Raw genomic sequence first — 14,885 nt, forward strand, 5'->3', positions numbered from 1 at the left:
AAAAGAGCCAGAAGTGGTGCTGTGGCTCAAGTGGTAGAGTGCTAGCTTTGAGCTGAAGAGCTGAGGGACAGCGCCCAGACCCAGAGTTCAGGCTCCATGACCTGACCCAAAAAAAAAAAAAAAAGAAGAAGAAGAAGCAAAAGGTGTAGAACAACAAGTAATCGGCTTCAGTGGACTGTCAGATGACAAGACCTATAAGAAATTGGAGCAATTTATAGTTAAGGAGCCCAGAGCAAAGCAAGGCTGTCAGCTTGTTAAGACAAAGAAAGTTGTTGCAATTAATCTTATCCAAGAGAAATTTAAGCCAGGACAGCTACCCTTGAGAAGGAACCTGGGGGAAAGGGAGGAGGGGGAACCCTGCATCTCAGCTTTTAAAGGGCACAAGCAGAAAGGCAGAGAGAGAGAGAAGGGGGGAGGAAGAGAGAGGGGAGGGACCTATATGTAGACAACTTTTTCCATTTGCCCAAGTGCTCACAGAAATTATGTAATTCCATAAAATATTGGGGGTCCAGTGCCCCATGAAGGGGCCACGTGGAATTATTGTCCAGTGAATATTGGGGCCAAATTTGATTGCATAAGTGTATACGTTTATGAGGATTAAGATCGGGCTCTAACTTGAGTGATTTTAGGTGGTATCCTAAAGAATTTTAGACTGTGCCCCACCCATGGTGAGCAACCAACAGAGCTAACACTAGAGCTACCACAGGCATCACCAACAGTGTTCTACTCAGCTAATATGGGGGAACAGGCAGCAAGAGGGGTAGTCACCCACAATTGCTGTGTCCCTTGACCTATGGCCCCGGGGCCTAGGCCCCTGTGGTAGGTCTTGGAACTTGGCACCAAGTTTTCTCCCTGTCATGGCCCAGTCACTTTACAGTAAATGGTCTCTGAGCCCCCAGCTTACCTGTAAATGGTCACTCACCCGGGAGAGGAGAAAATCTGTCACTGGTGGATGTACAAAGAGTGCTCAGTTGGGAGAAGGTTACCTCAGAGGTCCTCTGGGTGGGCCTGAGACCAGGTCCTGGGGCAGCTTGAATTCCCAGGGGGAAGGGCAAACTCACAGGGAGAGCCTTAATCTGAGTCACAGCACCAATGAAAGCACCCATCCCAGAAGACCACACAAACACAGTCACAGAAGTTTTATTGCCATTTGAGGCTGACAAGGCCACCTTCCCCACAGAAGAAGGAGAAATGGTGCTTATCCTTGGTTCAGGGTTAAATTTATAGTCACAGTCGGGATGAGAAGTACAGGAAGTCTTCTGTGTGCATGTGCAGCTGAACTCTAAAGATGGCACATAGCAGGGGCAGGATTTTTTGACTATAACAATTACAGCTAAGCAGAATTCCCCTAAGACAGCTAGGGGTTAGGGACAAAACTGGCTTCAGGAAGTAAAGTGGAAGGAATGGCCAGGGCTGAAGGCCAGTTGCAGTTAGGCCTGTCTAGTTCAATTGGTGTTGAACTGGGGCTGAGGCCCTGAGTTAGAGGGCATGTTAACACTTTGAAACTTGATCCTCAGATTCAACTTCTTGAGTAGCTAGGATGAGAGGTGTGACCCACCAGCACCTGGTTTGATTCTGACTTAGAAGGTTCACACTGGCTCTGTGTTACAGAAATTCATACTTGAGATACACAACTTGTTAGACCAAACTCATGTTCTCTGCAGAAGCCACATCTAACTGTGACAGCCTTCACCCGGCTTGATGTTGGTTGACTAGAAGATGATGATTGTGGAAAAATGGAATGTTACACTTAAAAAATGCCAAAATTACCTTGGGATAGGTTAAGTTCCTTTGAGTAGCCATTTACAATCAACTTCTGCCTCAGAATTAACATCCTCCTGACTTCTAGATACAACTCTCAGAATATATGCAGGACTAGATCTGTGGAGATTTGTCTACCTTGCTGAACCTATCTGAAGTATTTTGTAAACATTGTTGATTCATGACTATAAAGAGGTTTCTCTAATCCTCTTCCACAGTAAAACACGTTATTCAGAGTAACTTGAATTCATGGTTCAGGACCATGATCACTCATATTTGACTCAAAATAAACTATTTTATATTTTCCTTAAAGTAAGCAGGTTATATGATATAAACAAGACAAAAAGGTTATTTTTGCTCACAGCTTTGGAAGTTCTAGTCCAAGATCAGTTGGACTGGTTGCTTTGAACATGTGAGGGAGCATATGGCAGGGAGTAGGCAATGGAACAGCACTACCTCATGGCCAGGAAGTTAAAAAAATGAAGAGGCTAGGAAGGTGGTTCAGTGATAAAGTGCTTGCTTTGCATGCACAAAGCCCTGCGTTCAATTCCTCAGCACCACATAAGCATAAAAAGCCAGAAATGGTTCTGTGGTTCAAGTGGTAGAGTACTAGCTCAGTGACAGTGCCCAGGTCCAGAGTTCAGGCCCCATGATTGACAAAAATAAAAATGAGGCCAAGGTCTGGGAGGAAGATCTTCCGCTGGGCCCCACCCCTTAAAGGTTCCACCACCTAGGTCATCATGCAGAGGACCAAACCTTTGGAAGACATCCAAGATCCGAATAATAGCATTGTTGGCTCACGCAAGTAGGACAGCAATGGAGTTGTTGTGAAGTTTTGATCTTCATATTTAGAAAGCAAAGACATGAGGATTGCTGTGGTTCATGCAGTGTTTGAGGGGTGAGAAAAATAATGACGACTCTGTTGGGAGCCAAAAGTTAAGTCTCTCAACATAATAGGCTTAACTATCTCACTGGAACAAATTGAGGATGAGTTTACAGAATCCCACCTTTTCACCACGCCCTAAGTAAACACCCTGCAGCTACTAACGACCACCTTTTCACCATGCCCTAAGTCCAAGCACATAAATACCCTTGTGTGAAAAATAAAAATTGGCAGCTTGATCAGAATCCTTGTCTTGCTGTCCTTCTTCGTGTCTCTTGTCCCTTCATTCCTTCTCGTTTAGGTTCATTGCCCTCGTTGAAGTCCTGCGGGTCGGGACACGACTCCAACGTTTTGGTCCTAAGAAACTGTGAGAACCAGAGTTGCCATTACCTGACATAAGGAAGGATGAGTGGGGAGAAGTTTTATAGAGGAATATCAGGAATTGGGCTTGGGCTTGTTGAGTTTGAGAAATGTATGAGAAGTCCAAGAGGAGCTGTCATGTAGCAAGAGGTACAAACTGATGTTCAGAAAAGACTCTGAGATAAAGATAGCAGTTTAGAACTTGAAAGAGAGTAATAGCTTAGATGAGATCACTAGTAAATACAAGCCCTAGCACAGCAAATACAAAAGGAGGAAGAAGCTATTGGCTAGAAGAAGTTGAAGAAAGAAGAAACGTCAGAAAGCCGGGTGTCCCACATGCCAAGAGATAAAAAAAAAAAACAATAAGGGAACAGTGCTGGATTGTGTTAATGCTACTGGAGGGCCAAGTCAGAGATTGGTAGAGAAGTGACCAGTGAGTGTAGCATGTGTCAGGTATTGGTGAACTAGGCCAGACTGGAAGTTTGGGTAGAGTTAGGCTCATTGTCCTCTTTTCTGGCAGGTGTGGGGATGGGAGAGAAAACTGAATTAAGAGAAGATATTTCTACTTGTATTTTTTTATTGTAAAAAAATACTGTACAGAAGGGTTACAGCTACATGAATAAGGTAATGAGTATACGTCCTATCAAGCACTGTTACCTCCTTGTTTGTTTTTCCCCTACCATCCCTCCCCTCCCCATTTCCCCAACTCCTCCCTCCCCCCAGCAAGTTGTAAAGTTTGTTTTCAACATAGTGTCTTGTATATCTCATTGTTACAATGGGTCAACCTGTATCTCTATTTAAGCATTTTGTTATTTCTATTCCCTTCCCCAAATTAGAAAAATGTATATACAAGATGCAGGACACCAGAATCAAATACAGTGAAAACAGGGGTTATACCATGGGGGAAGAACATATAAGAGACACAGAAAAATCACATAGTACATTTTAAATATGTTAAAAACAATAGCAAGAAAGAAAAAACCATGGTGTCACTATCTTGGGGTTCATTTCACTTAACATCATCTTCTACTTGCATATGTATCCACACCAGAAGAAATGGAGCAGGGGGGTGATCTAGGTCAGTGGAGAATGAAAATCTATGAAGTAGGAGAGACTGTGGAGAATTTCTAGAATGATAGCCTTCAGTTGGTGAAGGGCTGCTAGTGGCAAAGCAAAGGGACAGGCTTTCAGGGGAGGACATAGGTTGGTTAGGGAACCATTGCATTCTGGGTGATAGAGAGGTCACTTGGGTGAATTTCAAATGCAGTGTACCACTGCCACAATAGAGAACTAAGTGTGTCACTAAACTTTGTCTGGATAGTCCCAGTAAAATGCAAATATGTGTGTGAGATATGACATGAAATATCAAGTCTTATCAATAGGTTAAAGTAAAATCAAACAATTATTAATGGTTATTATGAAAATTATTCATGTAATTTCCAAAACAAAGTTAAGATCTTTCTAATATTTAAGCATACAGGGAAATAGGTTAACATTTCATATGCAGGGAAATTATAGTAGCTGTAATTTTTTAGAAGAACATAATATCTTCTTTGAACCAACAAATCCTTACAAAATATATCTCTTTTTTTCTGATTCTGAGGCTTGAACTCAAGGCTTGAGTGCTGTCCTTGAGCTTTTTGTTCAAGATTAGAGCTCTACCACTTGAGCTATAATTCTACTTCTGAGTTTTTGCTAGTTAATTGAAGATAACAGTCTCATGGACTTTTCTGCCTGAGGTGGCTTTGAACTGAGGTCCTCAGATTTCAGCCTCCTGAGTAGCTAGGATTATAGGTGTATTAATAGTGTCTGGCTATGGCATATTTCATGTTTTCTTTCTTTGTTTCCTTTCATTTTTCCTTCTTTCTTTCTTTCTTTCTTTCTTTCTTTCTTTCTGTCTGTCTGTCTATCTTCCTTCCTTCCTTCCTTTCTTTCTTTCTTCCTTTCTTTCTTCGTGGTGGCACTAGCATCATACTTGTTAGGCAGGTACTCTACCGCTTGAGCTACACCCAAGTCCTAACAAGATAATCTTATAGTAAATCTACTGTTTGCTATAACTGCATTATAGGAAATTTTTCCAAACCAGAAATTCAGAAGGATAGAACTTTCTCTGCTTATCTGGGACAAAGCATGAATGAATACAACTTGCTCACAAGGAATCTGTAAAAGCTGCCTTAGGAGCATGTGCCTCCCCATGCTGTGTTCTGTGAATGAGGCTGATTGGCCTCTTTCATCTCCAGTTAATGAACCTATCTTATAAAAAGCCTAAATGCAAACTAAACCTGTTAAAGAAATGAAACATGCTGCGTTCAAATTCTTCTAAGGTAACCATTCTGAAGCAATATTAGCAGAAGCTCTCTCCATAATCAAAACAAAACAAACGGACTGGGAAGTTGGCTCAGTGATAGAGCACTTGCCTTGCATGCCTGAGGCCCTGGGTTCGATTCTCCAGCACCACATAAGCAAAAAGAAAAAAGCCGGATGTGGCGCTGTGGCTCAAGTGGTAAAGCGCTAGCCTTGAGCTGAAGAGCTGAGGAACAGCGCCCAGGCCCAGAGTTCAGGCCCCATGACCGGACCACCCCAAAAAAAAACAAAAAAACAAACAAAACAAAACACACTTAGAACAGGAGCTATGGCTCAACTGATAGAGTATCAGCCTTGGGTGAAAATGTTAAGCAAGGGCACACAGAACTGGGTATAAGTATGCACAGTATGCCAATACTGGCACAAGCACACCAGTTTTTTTTTCTGTTTCCTTGTTTGTTTTGTAGGTCCTGGGGCTTGAACTCTGGCCTGGGTCCCTGAACTTCTTTTGCTCAAGGCTAGTGCTCTATCACTTGAGTCACAGTGCCACTTCTGGCTCTTTCTGTGATTAATTAGAGATAAGAGTCTTTCTTGCCTGGACTGGTTTTGAACTGTGATCCTCATATCTCAGCCTACTAGGTTTACGGGCATGAGCCACCAGCACCTAGCACAACTTTTTTAAATAAATAAAATGCCAGTGCTGGTGACTCAACATGTAATCCTATGTACTCAGGAGGCTGAGATCCAAGGATCACAGTTTAAATCCAGCCCAGGGATAAAAGCCCAAGAGATTATAAGGGAATACTTCTCAAACCTTTATGCTAATAATTTTGAGAACTTGGTAGAAATGGACCTTTTCATAGCAAATATAGACATGCCAAAACTAAACCAACATGAATTAAACCATCTTAACAAGCTTATATCAAGCATTGAAATAGAAACAACAATTAGAGACCTCCCATCTAAGAAAAGCCCAGGACCAGGTGGATTTACAACGGAATTCTACAAGACCTTCAAAGCAGAGCTCACACCAATACTCCTCCAACTCTTCAATGAAATTGAAAGAGAAAGTTCACTACCGAACACATTCTATGAAGCCATCATAACCCTCACCCCAAAACCAGGCAGGGACTCATCATCAAAGAAAGAGAACTATAGACCCATTTCTTTGATAAACACTGATGCAAAACTTCTCAACAAAATTTTGGCCAATCGACTTCAACAATTCATCCAAAAAATCATACATCATAATCAAACAGGATTCATTTCAGGGATGCAAAGCTGGTTCAATATACACAAATCAATTAATATAATTCATCACATCAACAAGAACAAGGATAAGAACCACGTGGTTATCTCAATAGATGCAGAAAAAGCATTTGACAAGATCCAACGCCTCTTTATGATGAAGGTTCTGGAAAAATTAGGAATCCAAGGAACATTCCTCAATACAATAAAGGCTGTATATGACAAACCTACAGCCAGCATTATACTTAATGGTGAAAAACTAAAGCCATTTCCTCTTAATTCAGAAACAAGACAAGAATGTCCACTTTCTCCACTTCTCTTCACTTTAGTATTAGAATGCCTAGCTACAGCAATAAGACAAGATGCAAACATAAAAGGGATCCAAATAGGGAAAGATGAAGTAAAACTCTCCCTCTTTGCATATGACATGATCTTGTATTTAAAGAATCCCACGGACTCCACTGCCAAATTACTTGAGCTGATTCAAAACTTTGGCAAAGTAGCAGTGTATAAAATTAACCCCCAAAAATCAATGGCTTTTCTGTATGCCAACAATGGGAAAAGTGTGGCTGAAATTAGGAAAGCAACTACATTTGTAATAGCCCCACAAAAAATAAAATACCTAGGAGTTAACTTAATCGAAGAAGTGAAGGACCTCTATGATGAAAACTTTAAAAACCTGAAAAAGAAAATCAAAACAGAACTTAGAAAGTGGAAAAACCTCCCATGCTCCTGGATTGGAAGGATCAGCATCGTGAAAATGGCAATACTTCCCAAGGCTATCTACAAATTCAATATGAGAGCTATCAATATTCCAACCTCATTCTTCAAGGAAATAGAAGAGGCAATCCAAAAATTCATATGGAAAATAAAAGACCCCGAATAGCAAAAAACGATCCTTAACAGACAGAACAGTGCTGGAGGAATATCAATACCAAATTTCAAACTCTACTACAAAGCCATAGTTATCAAAACAGTTTGGTACTGGCACAAGAACAGACCTCAGGACCAATGGAATAGAATTGAAAACCCAGAAATGAACCACAGACCTATAGCCATCTAATCTTTTATAAGGGAGCTAAAAAATAGAATGGAAGAAAGACAGCCTCTTCAGTAAATGGTGCTGGCAAAATTGGTTAACTACTTGTAGAAAACTAAAGCTAGATTCTTATATATCACCCTGCACCAGAATCAACTCCAAATAGATCAAAGACCTCGGAATCAAAGCAGACACCCTGAAAACATAACAGGACAGAATAGGTCTCCTTGGCACAGGCCAAAATTTTCTTAAGAGACCCAGAAACACAACAAATCAATGAAAGTTTGGACAAATGAGATTGCATGAAGCTGCAGAGCTTCTGCATGGCAAAGGACATAGCTAGCAAGATCAATAGAAAGCCCACGGATTGGGAGAAGATCTTCATTAGCCTTACAACAGACAAGGGTCTCATATCTAAAATATACCTGGAACTCAAAAAAATAAATCCCCCAACAACAAATCCTCAAAGAACTGCCCAATAAATAACTGGGCTAAAGACTTAAAGAGAAACTTTTCTGAAGAGGAAAGAAGGATGGCCAATAGACACATGAAGAAATGCTCAACCTCTCTAGCCATAAAAGAAATGCAAATCAAAACAACATTGAGATACTACCTTACCCAAGTTAGAATGGTATAATCAAGAACTCTAATAACAACAGATGCTGGAGGGGTTGTGGCCAGAAGAGAACCCTACTGCATTGTTGGCGGGAGAGTAAACTTGTTCAACCACTCTGCAAAGCAGTATGGAGGTTCCTCAAAAGACTCCACATAGAGCTCCCCTATGACACAGTAATCCCACTTTTGGGCATTTATCCAAACGATCACAAACAAGGCCATACTAAGGCTACCAGTACACCTATTTTATCGTAGCATTATTTACCATAGATAAGATATGGAACCAACCCAGATGCCCCTCAGTAGATGAATGGATCAAGAAAATGTAGTATATATACACAATGGAATTCTATGCCTCCATCAGAAAGAATGACATTGCCCCATTTGTTAGGAAATTGAAAGACTTGGAAAAAAATTATATTAAGTGAAGTAAGCCAGGTCCAAAGAAACATAGGTCCCATGGTTTCCCTTATTTGCAATAACTAATACATGTGTAGGACAAGCAGAAAAGGCCAAAAGCTATGTATATATGACCAGATAAGATGATGTTAAGCAAAATGAACCCCAAGATAGGGACACAAATATCTTTTTCTTTTTTGCTATTGTTTCTAACGTAGCTATAATGTACCATGTGATGTTTTTGTTGCTTTGTATGTTCCTCCCCCATGGTATAACCCTGTTTTCACTGTATTTGACATCAGTGCCCTGCATCTTGTATATACACTTCTCTAAGTCGGGGAGGGGAAGAGAAAAAACAAAGTGCTTAAATAAGGATACAGGTTGACCCACCATAACAATGAGATGTACAAAACACTGTTGAACTTTACAACTTCGGTGAGAAGAGGCAGGGGGTTGTTGTAGAGGTGGGAGGGAAGGGATAGTAGGGGGAAAACAAAGGAGGAGGCAACAATGCTAAATAGGAAATGTACTCATTATCTTGCTCATGTAACTGTGACACTTCTCTGTACAGTATTCTTACAATAAAAGACATGTATGGGGGGAAAGGGGGACAACTTAAAAGGTAGTTTCCTAAGTCCACCACAAGATGGCAGCCGAGAAGCTTGCAACTGAACAAGAATGATCAGTAAGAAAGGAAGACTATACTCAAAGGAGAAAACAGAGGGGAAGAACGTCCAGAATCGGGAAAGGGATGATGGGGTGCTAGAAAACATGGAGAAACAGGCTAACAAGAAAAAGTAAGAAATAGTCCTCAGATCTAATCCTGACTAAAGAGAGGGAAGGGAGAGAGCTCAAGCCACAACCACCAGGTGAGCCAAACAGCCCTGATGATATCAGACTGGCAGTCCTAGCCACAAAGAACCCACAGTTCCCACAAGCATGAGAACTGGGGGGTAGGAGGGGGGAGTTGCTGGGAAATTTGAAGTGACAGTGACAGGCTAGCATTGTCATTCTTGGAATCCCAAAGTGCTATAGCCAGATGCCATGGAGATGGAGAGTACTTGTCTGAGACTGACCTGAAAATAAGGAATAATTGCAGTGCAAGGAGCCTGCCTGTGTCTAGCTAGAACATAGATACAAGAGATGGTTGTGGCAAAGGAGTGGGTTGAACATGGACCATCTGAGAAGTTTAAGCAGAAGGAAGCTGGACTATGGACAGTGTGAGCTGTGGTTGACCTTGGGTCCAAATGCTCAGAGCCCAGGGATTGTTTGGCCTCTGGAGATGCCTCCTTGTGGTTTGCTGCCAGGTAAGACTGAGAGCACTGAGCCCAAGTCAGGTAGATTACTGGATTTCCACAGCTGCTTCCTCTAACAGGACGGTTTATTGCTAGGTGGGGTATGGGAGGCAGAATGACAGGTACTTTCCAATCTACCTGTCCATGCAGACTTCACTGTATCCCCCACTCTCCAATGCATTTGAGGGACATCCCTAGGATTGAACATTTCTTTCCCCTAGGTGCACTGAGTGAGGAGCCTATGCCGTCCATTGGAACCTATTGACCCACAGGTTCTGAAACTGGTTGGGCAGCAGTGCCTCCAGATTTCCAAAGAAGGGAAACTTCTCATGTGAATATAGCCCTAAAGCGGTCCACTGACCCTTGACCAGCCTGGCCCTCAGCCCACACACAGCAGCAGCCTAAAGCAGGAGGAATTAGAAGAGACTCCAGTAATGACTCACTATCATACCTCAACCAACTCCAAACACACTGGAGAAAGGTGGCAGGTACTTGGTCTTTAGTTGCCAGGACAACAAGACCAGAGCCATTGATTCACCCATGGATCCACCCACAAGACTCATTCCCATGCAAGAAATGCCTCAAGACATTAAAATCTCTCTTGGGTGCCAGAAAAGTGCTGATAAAATCCTGGTAACCATGGCTCAGGCCTGGATTCCTAGCTACTCAGGAAGCTGAGATCTGAGGATGAATGTTAGAGACCATCCTGGCAGCAATGTGAATGAGACCTCTAGTTAACAAGCAAAAAGCCAGAAGTGAAACTGTGGCTCAAGTGGAGAGCAAAAAGAAAGGAAGAAAGAAAAATAGAAGGAAGGAAGGAAGGAAGGAAGGAAGGAAGGAAGGAAGGAAGGAAGAGCATCTAGCCCTGAGTTCAAGCCCCTGTAACTGCACTAAACTTAAAACAAATCAAACATAAAAAGAGCTGATAACAATGATGATAAAGTTCTTTGGGCCAGACAGATGCACCAAGATCTAAAAACCAGGAGTTCAAGTAGCAAGCACTGCCTCCTCCCAGGACACACACACTGAAAAAAGAGCATTGCCCTACAGCAACCTCTTCACACTGTGGCCCAATTTAAGCATGCACAGACATACTTTTGTTAGTTAAATTACACCTTTCAATCAACCTGTCTGTCAAAGTTCCTATCAAACAACAGTCTACAATTGTTTTTAAAAAATTAGCTAAACCATGTCTCCAGGGGAATCTCCTTCAGTGTATTACACTTTCTCTTTAATTGACTTTTTAAAATATATTTTTTATGATAAAGATGCTGTACAGAGGGGTTGCAGTTACATGAGTAAGGTAATGAGTACATTTAATAGACTTTTCTACCTTTTTCACTATGCTTCATATCTTGCTTGCATTCTTCTCTTGTAAGACAAAAGAATTCATGTTACATTGTATAAATTTTCTATAATATATCATGAGGTTTAGCTGCATGCCTTATAACACATCCAGAAATCTGTCCCTTTCTTCTAGGTTTTCAAATTTATTAGCTTCTGGGGTTTCATAATAATCCTCTATTTTCATAATGATCCTCCATTTTTCTATGGTATTTGTTGTAATATCTTCTTTCATCTATAATATTTCTAGATTAGTTTAGCTAAATGTTTGATTTGCCAATTTTGTTTATCTTTTCAAAAAACCAATGTTTTTTGTTTTATTGAACTTTTGTTATTTTAGTCTCTAGTTCATTTACTTCTACTCTAGTCTCTATTTTTTTCCTTCTACTGATTTGGGGTTTGATTTGTCCTTGAGATGCATTATCAAGTTGTTAATATTGTAAAATGTGAAACCAGAGACAGAACAAAATTATTGATTATTAAAAATAAGACAAAGCATTTAAGCCAGAACCTCTTTATAGAGAGAAAATTTAGGTTAAACAGGTTAAACATCAACTTACTGAAAAGTGGTAAATGACAGCAGAATTTGGGAAACCCAGAAGGAGGTTTGGCCTTAGACTTAGTAAACAAGAAGTCTAGGTTAATGTCTTTAAATGTATTTTGTCTAGGATATGTGAAATGTGTTTGAAATGTTTTTTGTCTAACATATATGAAATGTGTCTAGGATATGTGTAATTGGCTTGAAATGTATTTTGTCCAGGATGTATGAAATGTGTTTGAAGTGTACTTTTTGTGAGTAGGACGTCTGGGATGTGTTTTGGTAAATATCAGTTAAGCCCTAGAAAATTGCTATTTGTGATTACTGACTGTTTCTGTCATGTATATTGCCCCCAGCATGTGGCCTCTTTCCTTTATAAACCATATTGTGAGAGAGCTTGATCATTAGGCTTCACTACCTTATGTGTGGGGCATGGGGCATGGTCGCCTAGTGGCTAATAAAGACTCCTTGCCCTTTTTATCTGAGTCAGTGGATATATTTGCAGGAAATATATTTGTAGGTGCTGGGATTCTACAAATATGCAATCTCTGGTTTTGTTTTTTTTAATGTGGGAACTCATTACTATAAACGTTCCTGTTACTACTGTTTTTGCCGTATCTCACCAATTTGGTATATCATTTTTATTGTTTTTAAAAAAAATACTCCATTTTTAAATTTCTGGCTTCCTCACAGGTCTACTGCTCATTCAAAAGGGTATTGTTCTGTCTGCATGCATTCATATAATTTCTAAAGTTTGTTTTGTTATTTTGTTTTATTCAACTGTGATCAGAAAAGAAACAAGACATGATTTTATGTGTCCTTATCATGTTTTTGTATTATACAAATCTTTGGTTTTGGAAGTATATATTCACACACACATACATACATATATACATATGTATATATATGGACATAATACCCAACAAGTACTTTCAAAAGGAAGAGGAGGGCCGGAGGCCGGTGGCTCATGTCTGTAATCCTACTTACTCAGGAGGCTGAGATCTGAGGATCGAGGTTTGAAGCCAATCCAGGCAGACTTTTCTCCAATTAATCACAGAAAAAGCTGGAAGTAGAAGTGGTGCTGTGGCTCAAGTGGTAGAGCGCTCGCCTTGAACAAAAAGGAGCTCAGGGATAGTGCCCAAGCCCAGAGTTCAAGCTCCAGGACCAGTAAAAAAACAAAAACAAAAACCAAAAAAAAAAAAAAAAAAGGGAGGAAAAATGATAGAATAACCATGTTCAAAATACAATGTGCATGTTGTTAGGAAACTGAGTCATGAGGGTATCAGAATAAAGAAAGAATGAAGTGAACTCAACAGATCTTATTCAGGAGAGAAGCCTGGGAAGGGCAACTGTCTGAAGGGGAAATGGTGCACCTCCTTACAAGTAGGGTCTCTTTAAACATTAGGCAGAAAGAATAAAATCAGGGGGGAGGGGCAGATGGAAGTGGGGTGAGATGGAGGTGAGAGAACAATATTCTGACTGAGGAGTTTCAAGGTTTCAGCAGCATCTGTATTGGTCAGGAGCACCCGCATTGGATGTGGCCTTGGTCTCAGGCTCTCTTCCCAGACCATTGGTGCATTTGTTCAAGGCAAAGAGGAAGGAAGATGGTTTAATGGGGTTTGCAGCAAGGACAGTTCTAAGATATGGCTGTCAGGGGGAGGCGAGTGCTTTAGGTTAAGCCATTTTCCATCGCATATCTGTAGAATTATCACAATGATATCCCTTTGTACTATCAATGAATGCTAATAAAAGCAGGGAGTACTACCGTCTCAAGAAAATGATAATACTGGCCTTGTAGAGGAGTTTGGAAGAATATCTTCTTTTCTGTGTTTTGAAATAGTCCAAATAGAATTGGAAGTCCTTCATCCTTAAGTGTTTGAGAGAATTAAGCAGTGGAGCCATTCAATACTAAGTTTTCTTTATGGAGAAGCTATTACTGATTCAATCTGACACTTACCATTGGTCTCTTAGGCTTTTTATGCCCTCCTAGTTCAATTTTGATAGGTTATAAATGTTCAGAAATTTATAAATTTCTTCTTCCAATTCAGTAGCATATGAATTTTCAATTATTGCAAATTCAATTTCTAAATGTATTTTCATGCTAACTGCTATCTTTTTCATGTGTGGGGTTTTTTTTGCTGTTGTTTGGTTTGGTTTGGTTTTTGCAGGAGACATGTACTATTCTGTTAATATAGTCATGTTTCTTGATTTTTTTGTCTTTTTTAAAAGTCAGCTATTTTATTGATCTTTTATATTTTTTTATGAATCTTTCATTTTTGTGTAAGTTTTTGTTCACAAATTTTGAGGCTGGCTTGGTCTTGCTTTAGTAGGGACTTGAAAGGCATTATTAGATTGTTTATTTTAAAGCTTCCCATTTTTAAATGTGTTTCTTGCCATAAACTTGCCTGGCTCTTGCTGTACTGTGCTTTTTGTATCCAATATGTTTTGTATGCTTTGTTTCAATTTATTCCAAAGAATGTTCTAGTTAACTATTGTACTCATTTATTCAATGGCTCAATGTGTGGTTAAGAGCATGTGGTTAAATATCCATGAATTTATGGAATGTGTTTGCTTTTAATTGCTAGCCTTATTCTATTGTAGTCAGGGAAGATGTATAATATAAACTGATAATTTAAGTTTAAGATTTTGGAGGGCCTAATACATAGTCAATTCCAATGATTGTTCCACATGTTAAAGAATGTGTATTTTGTATTCATTAGATAAGATATTGTGTCTATTTGTTCTACTTGACCTAAAGTATGTTAACTCTGATATTTCTTTGTTGATTTTTTTTTTTTTTTTGGGCTGGATGATCTCCCCATCGATTAAAATGTGGTATTGGAATTTCTTTTTTTTTTTTTTTTTTTTTTTTTTGGGTCCGGTCGTGGGGCCTGAACTCTGGGCCTGGGCGCTGTCCCTCAGCTCTTCAGCTCAAGGCTAGCGCTCTACCACTTGAGCCACAGTGCCACTTCCAGCTTTTTTCTTTTTGCTTATGTGGTGCTGAGGAATCGAACCCAGGACCTCAGGCATGTAAGGCAAGCACTCTACCACTGAGCCACCTTCCCAGCCCCTGGTATTAGAATTTCTAACTGTTTTACC

Source organism: Dipodomys spectabilis, unplaced genomic scaffold, assembly GCF_019054845.1.
Source record: "Dipodomys spectabilis isolate Male_0828 unplaced genomic scaffold, ASM1905484v1 ptg000201l, whole genome shotgun sequence".
Taxonomy (NCBI): domain Eukaryota; kingdom Metazoa; phylum Chordata; class Mammalia; order Rodentia; family Heteromyidae; genus Dipodomys; species Dipodomys spectabilis.